We start from the raw sequence: 16,385 nt of genomic DNA on the forward strand, positions 1-16,385 counted from the left end.
TGTATTCAGAATTAGATTGAAAGGGATAAGGTTCCACTACGAGCAGAGCGCTCGCTATACTCATATAACTATGGTTATAGGATAACCGTATGTTATGATTCCTCTTGTAGTCCACAACTGAGCCATTGATATTACATTGATAACACCAGCTAGCTATTTATTTAGCTGTGATATAATAACCATATGCCTGGTCCTGGAGTGAGCTATTGCTTTTATAAAACAGTTACCAAGTAGGCTATGGCAATATGAAAGTAAGACGCACTTAACACAATTTAAATAGTTTCTATTAGTAAATAAGAATGTTCAAAATAAAATAGTCCCTTTATCTGAAAACCATCAGTCTCCCCAGTTAGTAGCTAGATTAATAACCTTAGTGGCAATAATCAAACACTCTGGAATAAAGTATCCATATATGGGCATAAGTGCGTTCTGGATGAGTTGAAGAGGCTTGGGGGCAGTGACCGGGAGGCCAGCAAGCAGTGCGTTGCTCTAGTCGAGGCGGGGGATGACTGTTGTGTCTTTGGTCAGGAAGGGACGGATCCTTCTGGTGTTGCTCAGGAGGAATCTGCAGGTTCTGGTTCTGATCTGCAGCTTCTGATCTTCAGGTTCTGGTGGTCGCTGCGATGTGAGCGGAGAAGTTCAACTGGTCGTCGAGGACAACACCAAGGTTCTTGTCGGTCGAGGACGCGGCCACAGCTGCATTCTCGACTGTGATTCTTCACTTCACCCTATGCAGGTAAGAATGTGAACACTTGTGTTTTCGTTTGGTTGCTACTGTTATTGCTTTGTACATGTTGCAGTGTTTGTGAAAATGCCAATGACATGCTACGTTCAATGTAAAAGCGAGTTGCCTGGTTGGATAAATAATCATATCAACAGGTTGATGTTAGCTAGCGAGCATACAGGCATCACGAGACCAGTTCGGCCCGAATAGTTTATTTTCTTTGTTATGCAAATAGTCCTTGGGCCAAAGCCCCAAAATTCTAGATGTGATTTTATTATACCGATGCATCCCTAGATTATGTTTTGATATGATAGACCTTTTGGTTTTGTAGCTTATTAGTGGTTATGTACAAATGTGCTGACGACAGTATTATCCTAACTCTTCTCAGTCAGTCAGAGAAATCACATGGACCCATAATACAAGACTTTGTAGACTGGTGTGATGGCTGTTTTCTGGATTTAAATGTATCCAAAGCCAAAGCAATGATTATCTCACCAAAACACATAGACGTCGCCCCAACAACCATCCACGGAGCTGAGATGGAAATTGTCCAGAACTGTGTTTGATGACAAACTTAAATTTAGCGACAACAACACAGATGTTATAATAAAAAAGTCTCATCAGTGTCTGTACTGTATTCGTAAACTAAACTCTTTTAGAGAATTCTCGACCAGAGAATTCTGACAACGTTTTATTCTTCCTTTATTGAGAGTATTCTAACCTTTTCATTTGTATGTTGGTTCACATCCCTCTGTCAAAGAGACGAGAACAAACTGCAAGGTGTTGTCAACCTTAGCTAAAAAATTACAGGCAGAACACAAAGATCCCTAATGCAGTTTCACAGTGCTCAAGAAAGTACATCAAATAATTGATGACCCCAGACATCATCATGACAAAACACATCGTCCTTCATGTGTGTGTTGACCTGCTGCCCTCAGGAAAGCACTTTAGACAGCCTGCCTGTAAAACACAGAAGAAAGTTTGGGTTTGTACCAGAGGCCATTCAACTGGTGAATGGCCACAGTACAAGGAAAGGTCAGTTTACTAACATGCACTCTTTGACCCCTTGATTTTAACATTTTTGAACGAAAGTGCACTTTTTTTGTACTGACCGAATCTATTTATTTATTGGACTTGACAAATCAACAGTGTAGGGATCCCATTCTGGCAGTGTCATGTCTCTTGTGCTTTGAAGTAGGGGTGCACCGATATATCGGTCGGGTATCGGTATCGGCCGATAAGCTCAAATGTGCCGATAGCAGTCGCCGATAAATACCCATTTATTTATTTATTATTTGTGTAGCGTCAAAAGGCAAAAAAATAAAGTTCACTCGCGACCTACCTGCACAACGCCCGCCGTCCCCCACACACACACACACAAGCTACTGCATGAAGTAACTACTTATGATTAACAAGGCATTCGTTTTGTGGCATTAGCGTTATATAGTTAGTGTTACACGGACAATAACATCAGCATATTATTATTACCCATAGCAGCAAGGCATTACTCCGAGTCCGTTCATTAGCTACCGGGAGATGCAAGACTAACGTTACTGGTGAAAATGTGATTTGCGTTGGAATACTCCTTTGTCAACTTGCTGTACTTTGCTTGCAGGTCTGCAGCCATTATTGCTGCATTATGAATAGCCCCAACTTTAGCCAAGGTAACGTTATGGCTAAACCTTTAACAATAGTTAACGCTAGCTTTCGGTTAGCTGTTCAATGCTATTAATAACACAACTCCCCGTCAACACCCTCTCTCGGGAAGATGGCATTTAAGAAAGTATCTGCTGTTAAAATGAAGTGTTACACGTTCAATAACAAGCATATTATTTACCCGAAGATAGCAGTAAACAAGGCATTACTCCGTTAGTCCGTTCATAGCTCGGTTCCATTCCGTTGCTCATTCCGTACCCAACTACACATTCTGCAATCTGTTAATAAAGTTTTCAACCAGACAAATGTATAGAAAGGCTTTGTTTTATTATAACATTTGTTCCAGTAAAATCATTATGTCTCATTTGGTCATGCGTGGAGCGCCGGTCGGCGGGCCGGGCAGCTAACGTAGCTAAGTTAAGTGTGTTCTGCTCTCGCAAACAGAACAATGGCGGCATGCCCGGAAGTAGAAAAATGTATAAACGCTTGCCGATTGGTGGTAAGGACAGCAGGAGGTGGGTGCTAGCGGTGTGGCGTAATTGGCCGAATCGACTGTCAATCAAAATGGTTCCATTGCATTGGTTGAAAGCTCTGGTTGAGAGAATAGTATCCCGCTGCAGGCCGCAAGAATGGTTCCATTGCATTGGTTGAAAGCTCTGGTTGAGAAAATAGTATCCCTCTGCAGGCCGCAAGACGATACTGGGAGAGAGATAGTGATACCATAAACATATTTCTTGATGTTTCCTTTTTTTAAGTAAGTTAAGAGGCCTACAAATACAAACATACACATACAAATATACAGTAGTTTCATTAAAAAAAATAAAAAATTAAAAAAAAATAAAAAAAAATATATATTTTTTTACAAATACTTTTATACAAATATACAAATATCGGTATCGGTATCGGCCGATAGTGTTAGTTGAACAATCGGTATCGGTATCGGCGGCCAATTTTCATATCGGTGCATCCCTACTTTGAAGTGTCATGTATGTCTCTTGTCCCTGTTTTGTCTTGTTTTGTTTTGAATGTGTAGAAATGCAGCTGTTTGCCATATCATGCTCTAAATTGCCCCTTGCGGGACTAATGGGTTTTGAATTGAATTGAATTGAATCACCTGCTGAAGGTATGGAGTGCATTTGTTAAAAAACGTAGTTTTTGCAAAATAAGTCTCCTGCCATACTTTGCTCCCCTTCATAGATTCGCTTGTAGGTTGGGTTGTCTGGGGTTTAGAGACATCGCCATGCTAACGTTTGACTAACTGCTAACTGAGTCTCCTGAACACGTAGAGACAACTCCCGAGTCGATCGGACCTTCCTACGCTGAGGTATCATAACTTTTGCGCATCTACCCCCCAACCGGTGAATGCCTCACTGTTGCGGTTTTTCTGAGGTATTATGCGGTAGGTGTGCGACAGTTATGATAGCTCAGCGTAGGAAGCTCTGATGGACGCGGGGGTGTCTCTATGTGTTCGGGATAGAGCACAATAACCTGATTACGATCATGTCTCTATCAACCACAGCCCGAGCCGTGAGCAAATTACGTGAGGGGAGCAGAATATAGCAGGGGACTTTTTTTGGATCCACCTGGAAATTTGAAAAGGGTAAAACTTTTTGCATAATAAATATAACCCCCCCACTTTCCCAGTTCATTACTTACATTGAGACAATTATTTTCTGTGTAAAAGATTTTTGGAAATGTTATGTTTGAATATGCATTGTCTACATAAATATATGTTAATTTGCATATATTTCCAGAACATTAGTCCACAGATTGGATAAAGCCAGTAATTAATTTCTATACATCCCTGTTCCCTAGATTATCTTTTTATGCGATAGACCTTTTGGGAAATTTTTGTTCACCGTTTAATAGTAGTTAGCCCCTCTCGCAATAAAGACCTTTCTGATCTACCGGTAATCTAATCTATCTAATCTACAGACACAGAAACAGGGCTTGGGAACAGGACTGAAACAGAGTGGTATATAATATATAGCTAGAATGCATAATCTAAAGACATGTTTAGTGGACCTCAAATACCTATTTAATTTGTTGAAAAGGACTACAATATGGGACCTTTAAAACGATACCTGTTTCAAACTATCATCAAAATGTAACAACCTCAGAATGTCTCCTTTAAACAAAAGGAGATGATTGCGGTGCTTCTGAGTGATAATTCTAAATACAATGCCCTGGGAAAATCCACATTCAACCACATCCCATTTAATTTTATTCCACCCGTTTTATTTTTTATTCAACCATAATTGTTTGTCCGTCAATGTCGCAGCAAAAACAACCAAATCAAATTCCTTGTATGTGAAAACTACTTGGCAATAAAGACCTTTCTGATTCTGATTTAAGTACTGTATGTAGTGAAATTAAAATGTGTGTTCAGGGCATTGTACTTAGAATGATCACTCAGAAGCACCGCAATCATCTTTTCTTGTTTAAAAGAGACCAAGCATTCTGAGCAGGGGAGGAAACGAACTTTTTGGCTTACCAGCCAACTGGCGAGTATCTGATTTTTTTTACCAGACAAACTGATTTTTTACCAGCCAAAAAAAATCGCTAATTGTGATAATTACTTCTTTGTATGTCTTCGTCTAAATTGATTTTCAATCATAGTAATAATCACACCGTCTCTCTACTCTTTAAAATATTTATTAGCATAAAACATTAATAACAGTCTCTACTCTTCACAATATTAGCATAACACATATTAACATGAAAGAGGGATCTATTCTGGACTGGGTTGGGCTGAACTGGGCAGTGAAAGATGCTGGGTTGGACTGGGTTGGGCAGTGAAAGAAAAAAACCGAAGTATGTTGTGAAGTGTATGTATAGATGTAGCAGTACTGTCTATCTGTATGTCGTGTATGTCATATGTTATGATGAATTGAAAATGGGGGACCCTGATGTAAACAAGACGAAAGTCTTTCTCTGGTCTGCAGCCCCTTAACAATTGTGTGTATTGAGCCGTACTGTATTGTACCATTCTGCAATCTGTTAATAAAGTTTTCAATCAGTCAATCAAGTTAACTTTGAACCTCGGTTGTCAAGCCACGTCAATGTTGTGTATGCATCCGAGTGTTCACTGTGCCTTTAAGACGGCACGGTGGCCTTACGACAGTGCTGTGAAATACCGTCAAGTGTTGTGGTAACGTCAGTTGGGTTGGTCTGCTGTTGTGCACTGGTTGAGCTCGCCCCTTTCGTGACTGCGATGTGCAAGCCAGGGGCTTTTGAGCATGAAATAAAATGTCTAACCTTACGTCGTAGTCCGGTGCGCAATACATACCTCTGTAATTTAAATGTGTCCTTGCCTTGGACTCGAGAGTTGTACTAGGGTTGGATGCAGTTCCCCGTTGCTCAATCTGTCTGTTTTCCATCTTCTGTGTTTAACGTTATCTGTTTGCGAGTGCTTCCTTGACTGATGGCCAGTACCACGGGACTTTTATTCAACATTCTATATTTCCGCGGGTTGGCCAGTACTGCAGGAACTTTTATTAAACATTATATATGTCCGCGGGTTGGCCAGTACTGCGGGAACTTTTATTAAACATTATATATGTCCGCGGGTTGGCCAGTACTGCGGGAACTTTTATTAAACATTATATATGTCCGCGGGTTGGCCAGTACTGCGGGAACTTTTATTAAACATATATGTCCGCGGGTCTTGTGCAGTGCTCTCGTGGCACTGTCAACTCGCCAGACTGGCGAGTGGTCTTCATGAATCACTCGCCAAACGTAAAAAATACTCTCATTTGGCGAGTAAAGTGGCCTAATTTCCTCCCCTGATTCTGAGGTTGTTACATTTGAATGATACGGTTTGAAACGGATATAGTTTTAAAGGTCCCATATTGTAGTCCTTTTCAACAAGTTACAGTTTTTTTACGACTGCTTTGATGCCTTTTGCACATCAGAGTTTCAATGGGCAAAACTCAAAATGCAAATTGCCAAACTGACTTTCAAAATTCATACTCTAAGATACTAAATGCTATGCTTACATCTAAAGTACAGAACTCTTAATACAAAGTGCCAAACTCAAAATCATATGCTCCATTCTCAGAATACAGCCACCTAATACTACATCAATGTTCAATTGCTTATTGCTACAAAGACAGATCACTAAATCAATTCAACAGGTGTTTGTACTAATGCCTCATTACCTTCAACAACCTTGCCCAGTTGAGTAGCATTGCAATACAATAAAGCAATGGAGCAAGTTGGTGCAGCTGAGGTTGGCAACGAAGGACAGGGTCATGGACGGAGTTGTGGTCAAGGAGGCAGAAGAACATCTGTCTCAAATGAAATTATAACCACAATTGTTGACGACGTAATACAGTAAAGCGAGGTTTAACACTGGCTGAAGCTGGCAGGGTGGGGCAGCCAAACCTGAACAGGTCAACGGTGGCATCCATTATCTGATTTTTTACAGTAAGAGAGATAATCCGTAAATCAATATGTGTAATTTACTGTACAGTAACTGTATATTGAAATTACAGTAATTGTGAAATTTATATTGTTGTCTGTTACAGTATATTTCATAAATACTGAAGGTGTGCGTGTGAATATGTTTTGTAATTGTTATCTTTACTGTACATTAGAACTGAACGAGCACCTCCAAGTGGAGGAGGTGGCCGTCTTCTCTCTGTGCAGCCGGAGAGGGCACTTGTAGACATGGCGGTCAGATGTGACGTCGATGAAATTATTTGGCCAAATGGCGATTTTTTTTTTACAATAGTTTGTTTACTGTAACTGTTTTTGTTTTTACTGTAAAATACAGAGCTTTACTGTATGTATTTTTCTTTACTGTAACAATTACTGTAAACTTCAAATCAAATAATCTTTCAGAAAAACACAAGCATTATACTGCAGTCTATCACAGGGGTTACTGTATGAGGAAATTACCATTGCATAGTCTCTTTTGTAAAAAATAGGGAAACAATGTCCAGGCACGCACTCCAGGTTTTTCCAAATTTATTGGCAGCCTGTAATCATATGACGTTTCGGTGTGAACACACCTTCTTCAGAATGGCTTGCATGAAGCATGAAGGGTAAGTGACCCTAGTAAATACAAGTCAAACAGGAAGTGACAACATAGGAAGTGACAACACATTCCCACAAGAGATCTGCAAAAAAGTACAAAATACCACTTACAAGCACAACCTTTTAAGAATTATGTAAATCAAAAAGAAGCATGTAAATAAAAAGAAAAAAGAAACAGTAAATCACAGAGATATATCTATATATAGTTATATATATTTTATACAGAGTAGGCCTACATCTTAAACTCTAAACATAAACACTCATGACCCATATAAGCCATCTTTCAATTATAAAGAATGATAAATGAAAATAGTAAACAATCGAATGAAATGAAATAATCAAATGAAACGGATCAAAACATTTTCTTCATTGAGGCCTCTAGGCTCTAGACAATCCAGAAAATGAATATAGAAGCATTCCCTTTGTAGCAAGAGCCTGTCTCTGTCGCCGCCTCTTGGTGGTCTCAAGACCTGCTCTATACCCATGTATTTTAAGCCCGAAATATCATGTCCTAACTTATTAAAGTGCCTTGCAACTGAAGACTTCTCGTCATTTCTTCTTATAAAACATAGTCTCTTTTGGTAACAAGTATTCTGTGTTTGACCGCATTACTGTATTTGATAATGGCCGTTGTATTTGAAAATGCACCAATAAGTAAACTTTAACGATGCACATATCCACTGTTCTGGTGCTGTGATACTGTAAACTTTTCCATAATCTATTCTCTGATTTGACACTGGTATTTTACGGTAATTTTGCATGCTGTATTACATTTTGAACCCAACATGTGCAGTATAGCATTCTGTGTTACTGTAATAGCTGATAACGGAGTCTTTGAAAATATCCAGTCAATCAGCCTCACGACTATTGGGTGAACATTGAAAAAGCACCAAGTAACCCTTTTTTACTGTACTTTATAATAGTTTGTTTACTGTAACTGTTTTTGTTTTTACTGTACAACACAGAGCATTACTTTATGTATTTTTCTTTACTGTAATGATTCAACTACAACTAGTGTAATCATATATTTTGTTTGTCTTTCATAAAGACACAAGCACTATACTGCAGTCTATCACAGGGGTTATGAGGACATGACCATTGCATAGTCTATTTTGGTAACAAGTATATTGTGTTTGACCGCATTATTTGATAATGACCATTGTATTTGAAAAGTGCACCAATAATTAAACTTCAAAGAGGAACATATCCACTGTTCTGACACTATGATACACTTTTGCAGGACATATAATCTAATTTGGTTCAGTTGTTCACTTAATTGTTGGAAATATATAATGTTTTGGTGCTGTTATACGCTTTTGCATATACTATTCTCTGATTTGACACTGGTATTTTTATTTTGCATGCTATATTGCATTTTGAACCCAAAATGAGCAGTATAGCATTCTGTGTTAAGAGTTTTGCTCATTGAAACTCTGATGTGCAAAATGCGTCAAAGCAGTCGTAAAAAACTGTAAAGAGGTATTTGAGGTCCACATAAACATAATCTAGGGATGTATAGGTATAATAAAATCACATCTAGAATTTGCCCACCCAGATGGTGCCAAAAAAGTTTTCTTACCAAATATACAATCTATTAACTGAGTAAACCTTACGCAATATTCATCATTGATATTTGGATACTTTAAATCTGTATGAACTGAGTAGTTAGTATCAAATTAAATAAGATCGAGCAGCTCCATGCATTAATTGAATAAACAACAATTTGGTACAATACCAGTATGGTATTGTTTAAATTGTACAGCTTTTTGCAGCTATTTTTTTTGTCAGGGAAGTCCAACAATTGTGGACCTGAATGTGCCAGTTAATTGTAATCCTCTCTCTCTCTCTCCTTATGTCTAGTCAAGCCAGGTTGTGGAGGAGAGAGACGGGGATGAACAGGCTGTAGACTACTTTGCCCGTCCTGAGCCTGCTATGATGCAGGTGTTTTTACATCACCACCCAAAACAAGATTCAGCCAAGAGCGAGTAAGTACACTGGTCCACTTGCACTGGTCCACTTGTCCATGGCACTTACTACTTACTAGGAATGCACCGAATATTCGGCCACCGAAACATATCGGCCGAAAATGGTTAAAAAAGGCCCTTTCGGCATTCGAAAAAATATCACAGAATGTCAAAGAACAGGGTTACGTTCGTAACCTAAAGTGTTGTGATGATGTAATCAAAACACATTTCATTAGACACAGACCAGCTCGGACCTTCAATTGAATTGAAGCGAGCAATGGGCTTGGTTTACCTGCATGTATTTTTTCTGTTTCTCTTTCTTTCCCGGGATGCGCCCCGGGCCGATGTAACTATTGGTTGAGGGGTGCAATATAAATAAATGTATCATATCATGTGAAAAAAAGTAGTAGAACGCGCTCGCCTCACTAGACTTGACACTGGGTGCTGTAACCTCTGATACTATATATAAAAAATAGGGAAACAAGTCCAGGCACGCACTCCAGGTTTTTCACATTTATTGGCAGCCTGAAATCATATGACATTTCGGTGTGAACACACCTTCTTCAGAATGGCTTGCATGAAGCATGAAGGGTAAGTGACCAAGTTTATACAAGTCGAACAGGAAGTGACAACATAGGAAGTGACAACACATTCCAACAAGAAATCTGAGTACAAAATACCACTTACAAGCACAACCCTTTCAGAAGCATGTAAATCAAAAAGATATATCTATATATATTATACAGAGTAGGCCTACATCTTAAACTACTGAAATATAAACACTCATGACCCATAGTAGCCGTCTTTCAATTATAAATATAAAGAATGATAAATGAAAATAAAAAAAATTAATAAACAATCGAATGAAATGAAATAATCAAATGAAACAGGTCAAAACTTTTTCCTCATTGAGGCCTCTAGGCTCTAAACCAGTGGTCACCAACCTTTTTAAGCCCAAGATCACTTTATTTTTTTTGGTGAGGGCAAGATCTACCTATTGAAGCGTTGAGAGAAAAAGACAGCCAAGATTGTACTTTAAACTAAATTACTTTTATTTGCCTGTATTCTAATAACATGCAATGCTTTGGTCCAACATTAAAACGTCAAGTGCAGTCATCTTATGCAGCATCACTTTTCACATCAAAACAAAAGTAGAACTGTAATGTGGACTTTCTCATATTATTAACATTGACAAACATATTTACAATTAGCATTTTATAAAGTAGAACTGCAATGTGTACTTTCTCAGTCAGTGCTAAGTGCAGTCAGTGCTAAGTGCAGCATCACTTTTCACATCAGAACAAAAGTAGAACTGTAATGTGGACTTTCTCATATTATTAACATTGACAAACATATTTACAATTAGCATTTTATAAAGTAGAACTGTAATGTGTACTTTCTCAGTCAGTGCTAAGTGCAGCATCATTTTCACATCAAAACAAACGTAGAACTGTATGTGTACTTTCTCAGTCAGTGCTAAGTGCAGCATCACTTATCACATCAAAACAAAAGTAGAACTGTAATGTGAACTCTCAGGGTAAGATAAAAAAAAAAAAAAAAAAATTTAATTTTTAATTTTCATGGAGAGATCTACAGGGACAGTCTCAAAGATCGACCAGTCGATCAAGATCGACGGGTTGGTGACCACTGCTCTAAACAATCCAGAAAGTGAATATAAAAGTTTTCCCTTTGTAGCAAGAGCCTGGGCGGAATCACCTGTAATCAGGGTGTCCGCGGATCCTTAAAAAGTATTAACACATTGTCCGCCAAGAACGGCGTAAGTCGTTATTGCCCGCCATGCATTGAACGCCAACAACGGCGTAAATCGTTTTTGGGATCAATATTTAATTTTTTCGCCATGGCATTCATAATTCATCCAGCCTCCCTCCGGACTGCAGCGGCACCCTGTCTAAGATTGCAACGCCTCAATACCGCCGCCTGGTGGATGGTCGGGCGAGTTACACTCACGTCAAACCGGAAGTGGCGATCGGCACGTCGAGGAAATCCCTCCGGCAGTTATATCTTGTTACGTGGTTCCAGACAAACACTCGAGTGCATTTGGATCGCTTTCGAAACGCAATAATCGATATGATTTTGGCGTTTATTGCGCCATACAAACCGGAAATGGATCTAGGAGATCGGCGTCAAATAATTGGGATATTTTTCCTCCAGTCTTATCGGCGAACGGTAAGAGGACACTAACGTTATTTTCAGCCCGATTGTCCATTTCCTTGTTTGCAATCAGTCTGATCAATATATCAACCCATACTAAATAAAGCCGTTACTGACGATCAAGGAATTATAAACGACCCCCCCCCCCCCTTTCCATCACGCATGATGAAGCATAATGTATACCGATCATATGCATTTGAATTTTTTTATATAGCGTGTATAGGAAAGAACGCCAATTGATAATCTATCATATGCGTCAGGGCCTATAACTAACGTTTTTGGAATTACAGCAGAAAAGCTTAAAAACATACTTATATTCTCGAAGGTATTAACACAACAATGTATGAATGAAAAAATATAACGTTCCCACATCCTGAACGATAGATAATCGATGTTGAATGGGCCATAGTAATGTCAATATAGCTATAATATTTAAAAAGTTATAGCCCTGCAAAGAAGGTAAACATCTCCATAGGCTTACAATGGTGGCATATTGGGTATAATGATGGGCACAATGCGTTAAAGTCTTACATTTGTTTATCAACAATTAAGGCCTTAATTTGTCTTAACCCTTTCACTGCCACATGACAGAAGGTTAACCCTTTACTATCACACAACCGACGGCGATGCACAACCGGCTGTCGTGTGGCAGTGAAAGGGTTAAAATGTCTTAAATCCATCATTCAGAGGTCTTAAACATGCCATAGACAGGAATGATAAAATGCCATGTCATCTTATGTTTCATTATGAAATCTGGGGGAAAATGGGTAACGGGAGATAAAGTCGGACTTTTTATTTACAGTGTTGTAGCATCACGCATACCGGAATGGAGCGGAACCTACAGAGGTCCTTATGTTTGCCGGGAACTATTTCAGCAACGGAGTCTATAGCTAACGTTAGCAAGTCACAGTTACTTATGGGAAAGTGCAAATTTAACGAGAACTGGCTCTACAACCCAGTGTTTGCATCATGGTTGGTCCCAGTCAAAGACCATTACGAGGCCCGCTGCAAACTCCGCAAAAAAATATTTTAAACTGGGGACGATGGGAGTGAAAGCAGTCGAGTCGCACATGCTGAGCGCTAAGCATACCTCTAAACCCGCCTGCAAACTAGTATTTCGCATTTCTTTTCGGCCCCAGCCTCCACCTCAGCTGCGCCATCTCAGGTAGGACTAACTGCAACCTATTAATACTATATCTATATCTGTACATATCTCTTACTTACTCTTAGTTATGCTGCTGGCTAGTACGACTTGAATGAATGAAAACTTTATTTAACAGATTGCAGAATGGGTACATTACAGTACGGCTCATTACACACAATTGTTAAGGGGATGCAGACGAGAGAAAGACTTTCGCCTTGTTTACATCAGGGTCCCCCATTTTCAATTCATAGTGACATTTATGACACACACAACATACGTGACATCATGACATTTATGACATAGGGACATACATGACATACAGGTATATAGTACTGTTACATTTGTGACAGTGATATACAATATGCAAATATACAGTACTGTTACCCAGAGATCCTAACAGAACATATATACATATGATGGGGAGGAGACTGTACATTAGGAGGGGGTGGGTGGGTGTCTTAGTGTCTTTATACCTGTATCACTGTACACATTAATTAATACTATAATACAACTCTGTACATTTTTATTTGATTTGATTTGATGTTTATTTTCGTGTCTTACATACAGGTGTATGCCCAGCCCATATGGGCTTACAAGACACATAAACAATAAGTATATAATAGTATACTTGACAAATTACTTACAAAATTATGACATATAGACCAAGATGGCCACAAAAAAATACAATAAAACGTAATATAACACAAGCTGTAAGCAATGTACTGTATGTAAACAAAGAAACAAGAGGAATTCATATACAATACATACATATACACGACACAGACTGCCAAAACAAATCCGGATTTACAATTAGAATTTTCTCAAATAAAGCCCTCCTTAAATCGGTCTACAAAGGGCAATAATAAACAAAATGATATTCATCTTCCACCACTCCCAGATCACATAGAACACACAACCGCTCCTCCTCAGGTTTACCTTGGAATCTACCCACTTCCACAGCCAATGGCAGGGTGCCAGACCTCAACTGGGCACACAGAGACCCGTGTCTTCTCTTTAAGTTTAACATTACATAAGGTTCAGTAAAATACTCATTTTTAATTACAACATATTTTCTAAGTTTAGGTTTTTTCCATATTTCCACCTTCCACTTATGTATTGTTCATAATTTTGTTTTAATTATGTGAATCTTACACTGCAGATTGTTCATAAAAATCATACTTAAGTCGGCAAAAGAAAAAATCATGGACATCTGTCTTGACCAGGGATGACCGTGTGCTCTGTCCCAGTTAAATATCTTTTTTGTCACCCTGTCATTTGGCAGCTGCCAGGTGGTTCCAGCTGCCAAATGACCCCCCGCATTTCACTGTATGCTTGTATGCCGTGACAAATAAAACTCTTGACTTGACTTGACTTGACTTGACATAACATAACCATTTCACCTTTTTGCTTGACCAAGCATGAGTCCCCAACCCATGTCCCCGTTTATAGCCCCTTTTGGTGTATATTTATGGACTCCCATGAAGTATCTCATGGCACGGTTCTGGATAGCATTACATTCAGGTGCATCATCAAAACCCCATACTCCAGCTGCAGCATAAAACAGAACCCACCATTAAATCAAATAATTGTGTAAATGTTGAAAACCCAAGGTCAGTGCACACTTTCATTTGACTCAACACACCCCTAGCGCCCTTCCTGCTGACTCAGACAGTATTTTCCTTCCTTCTATGAAGCTCATGTACTCATTAAAGATGAAACCAAGATATTTATAAGAATATGTGTAAATCAGGGGCGTTGGTGCAAATTGAAACTCATGGTTACTCTGCCGTTCATGTTTTTTCCTGAAGTGCATAATCTGTGTTTTTTTCACTGTGAATCGCAAGTCTCCATTTCCTGCACCAAGAACTGATAATATTCAACATGTTTTGTAAATTTGCTTAATTTTCTGCAAACAGAACAATATCATCAGCGTTCAATAAAATACTTAGGATTATATTATCTGTGACATCCTCCGGGCACGACGCAATTAACACAAGTAGATTTCTTGAACTGATTTTAATGAAGCTTTGTCCAATCTCCATCCAAACCGTAAAATCTGTACAACATACAAATACATACAAATGATACCATTAGCAATTGAAAGTCCATCAAAGCCGTAGCTAAAACATCAACCGTCACATAACAAATCATCATCCATAACAATCAATACCTCATTGGCCAGTATAAGAGAACATCGATACGTTCTGGTGTTGTGTCTTTAATCTTTGTTGTTGGGATTGACAGAAAAGTCAATATATCCATCCCTCAGAGAAGGAAGGCGGAAACACGTCACCGGATATTAAGTGGAACCAAGTCTCGTGAGACTAAGATAATTGCACAAACAAAGAGAAATCATGTGCCACTCATACATCTTATATAAACCCATATGAAATACAATGAAATACAATCATGTGTATTATTATTAATATGCAAAAATAAGCATATAAAATTGTAAACGAATATAACTATATTAACCAACTGTTGACCATAGCTGCGGTTACACTCCCACCAATTACACATAGAATGTGGAATTTCTTATTGCGCATACTAATAGAATGTGGAATTTCTTATTGCGCATACTAATAGAATGTGGAATTTCGTATTGCACATACTTCAAAGGATATGTCTCTAAGATCAATTGGATTCACCAGGTAAGTATCTCTTTCAAATGTAAGACAAAATAAAAAAACTCCTATTTCAGGGTAAAGGTAAGCAGAAAATGTGTAAGTGCCAAAACAGCTTAATGGCAGGGATATCGTCTTGCCTGTATTGTAGCCATGGACTTGTAGATTGCTCACTCTTAGGGAGTTTACTGTCGAGGTTGCAGTCATCGTGGTGAGTCGTAACTTGATCTGGTCTTTGTTGGCTTTCAACGTGTCGGCGACTTCCCTTAGAATGAAGGTTGAGTCGCTCTGGGAGTCCAGCAGCGCGTACACAAGGGCCCTCATTTATCAACAATTCTTAGAAAGTGTTCTATTTTTGTACTTAAGCACAGAATTTAGAATGTGTGTATGCACAGAAATATTGGGATTCATCAACCGTGCGTACACGGGTCCTACGCACACTCCGTATTGATGAATACCATTTGTTCTTACCGTCAAAGCTCGTGCATGATTATCCATATAGTGATGAAACACCCCCATGGGATGTGAAATAATGGACTAACCCAGCGAACTCTGAGAAACTCCACGAGCGAGATTGTTCATGGAGGCGCTGTCAACCAAGAAGACACAACCTGTGTTATGTGATAAATAAAAGGCTGGCGGACTTGTACACGGTGATGTCTGATATCAACGGCTCCCTAAGACCATTATTGCTGCAATTCTGCCTGGACAGCTCAAAATACTAATAAAGACTGTTCGTTAACCACTGTTTGGCGTTGGTGTGTCATTATAACCATGATGAATGCCTTTATTCGTTTAGTTCGATTGGCTACCGGGTATAATATGATTTGTAGAGGCAATCTATTTTGTTGTCGGTATTAGGTAGCCTATATGAATTTCATAAAATAGCAGCCATAGCCTACATTATGCAACAGTAACTTGCGCATATATAATAGCACATGGCACAGCCCTGCGAACCCTGCACAGTAAACTAACTTGATCATTAATCTAGCTGTTGTATCTTTACGCTTATGAAAACATTAAATAATATGTATAGGCTATAGGCCATCGCTTTGCATTAA

The 16,385-nt window shown here is 38.9% G+C and overlaps 1 long non-coding RNA gene across 2 annotated transcripts in view; it reads left to right on the forward strand.

The window, feature by feature from the left end:
- Positions 1 to 602: 602 nt before the first annotated feature.
- Positions 603 to 16,385, forward strand: part of LOC311241788 — a 587,847-nt gene continuing 572,064 nt past the window's right edge. For both annotated transcript variants that reach the window (XR_014620576.1, XR_014620577.1), the window contains exons 1-2: positions 603 to 736; positions 9,281 to 9,405. This is a non-coding gene — a long non-coding RNA (uncharacterized lncRNA). The remainder of the gene's footprint in view (positions 737 to 9,280; positions 9,406 to 16,385) is intronic.

This window comes from Notolepis coatsorum, assembly GCF_963971535.1.
Source record: "Notolepis coatsorum genome assembly, chromosome: 15".
NCBI classification, from domain to species: domain Eukaryota; kingdom Metazoa; phylum Chordata; class Actinopteri; order Aulopiformes; family Paralepididae; genus Notolepis; species Notolepis coatsorum.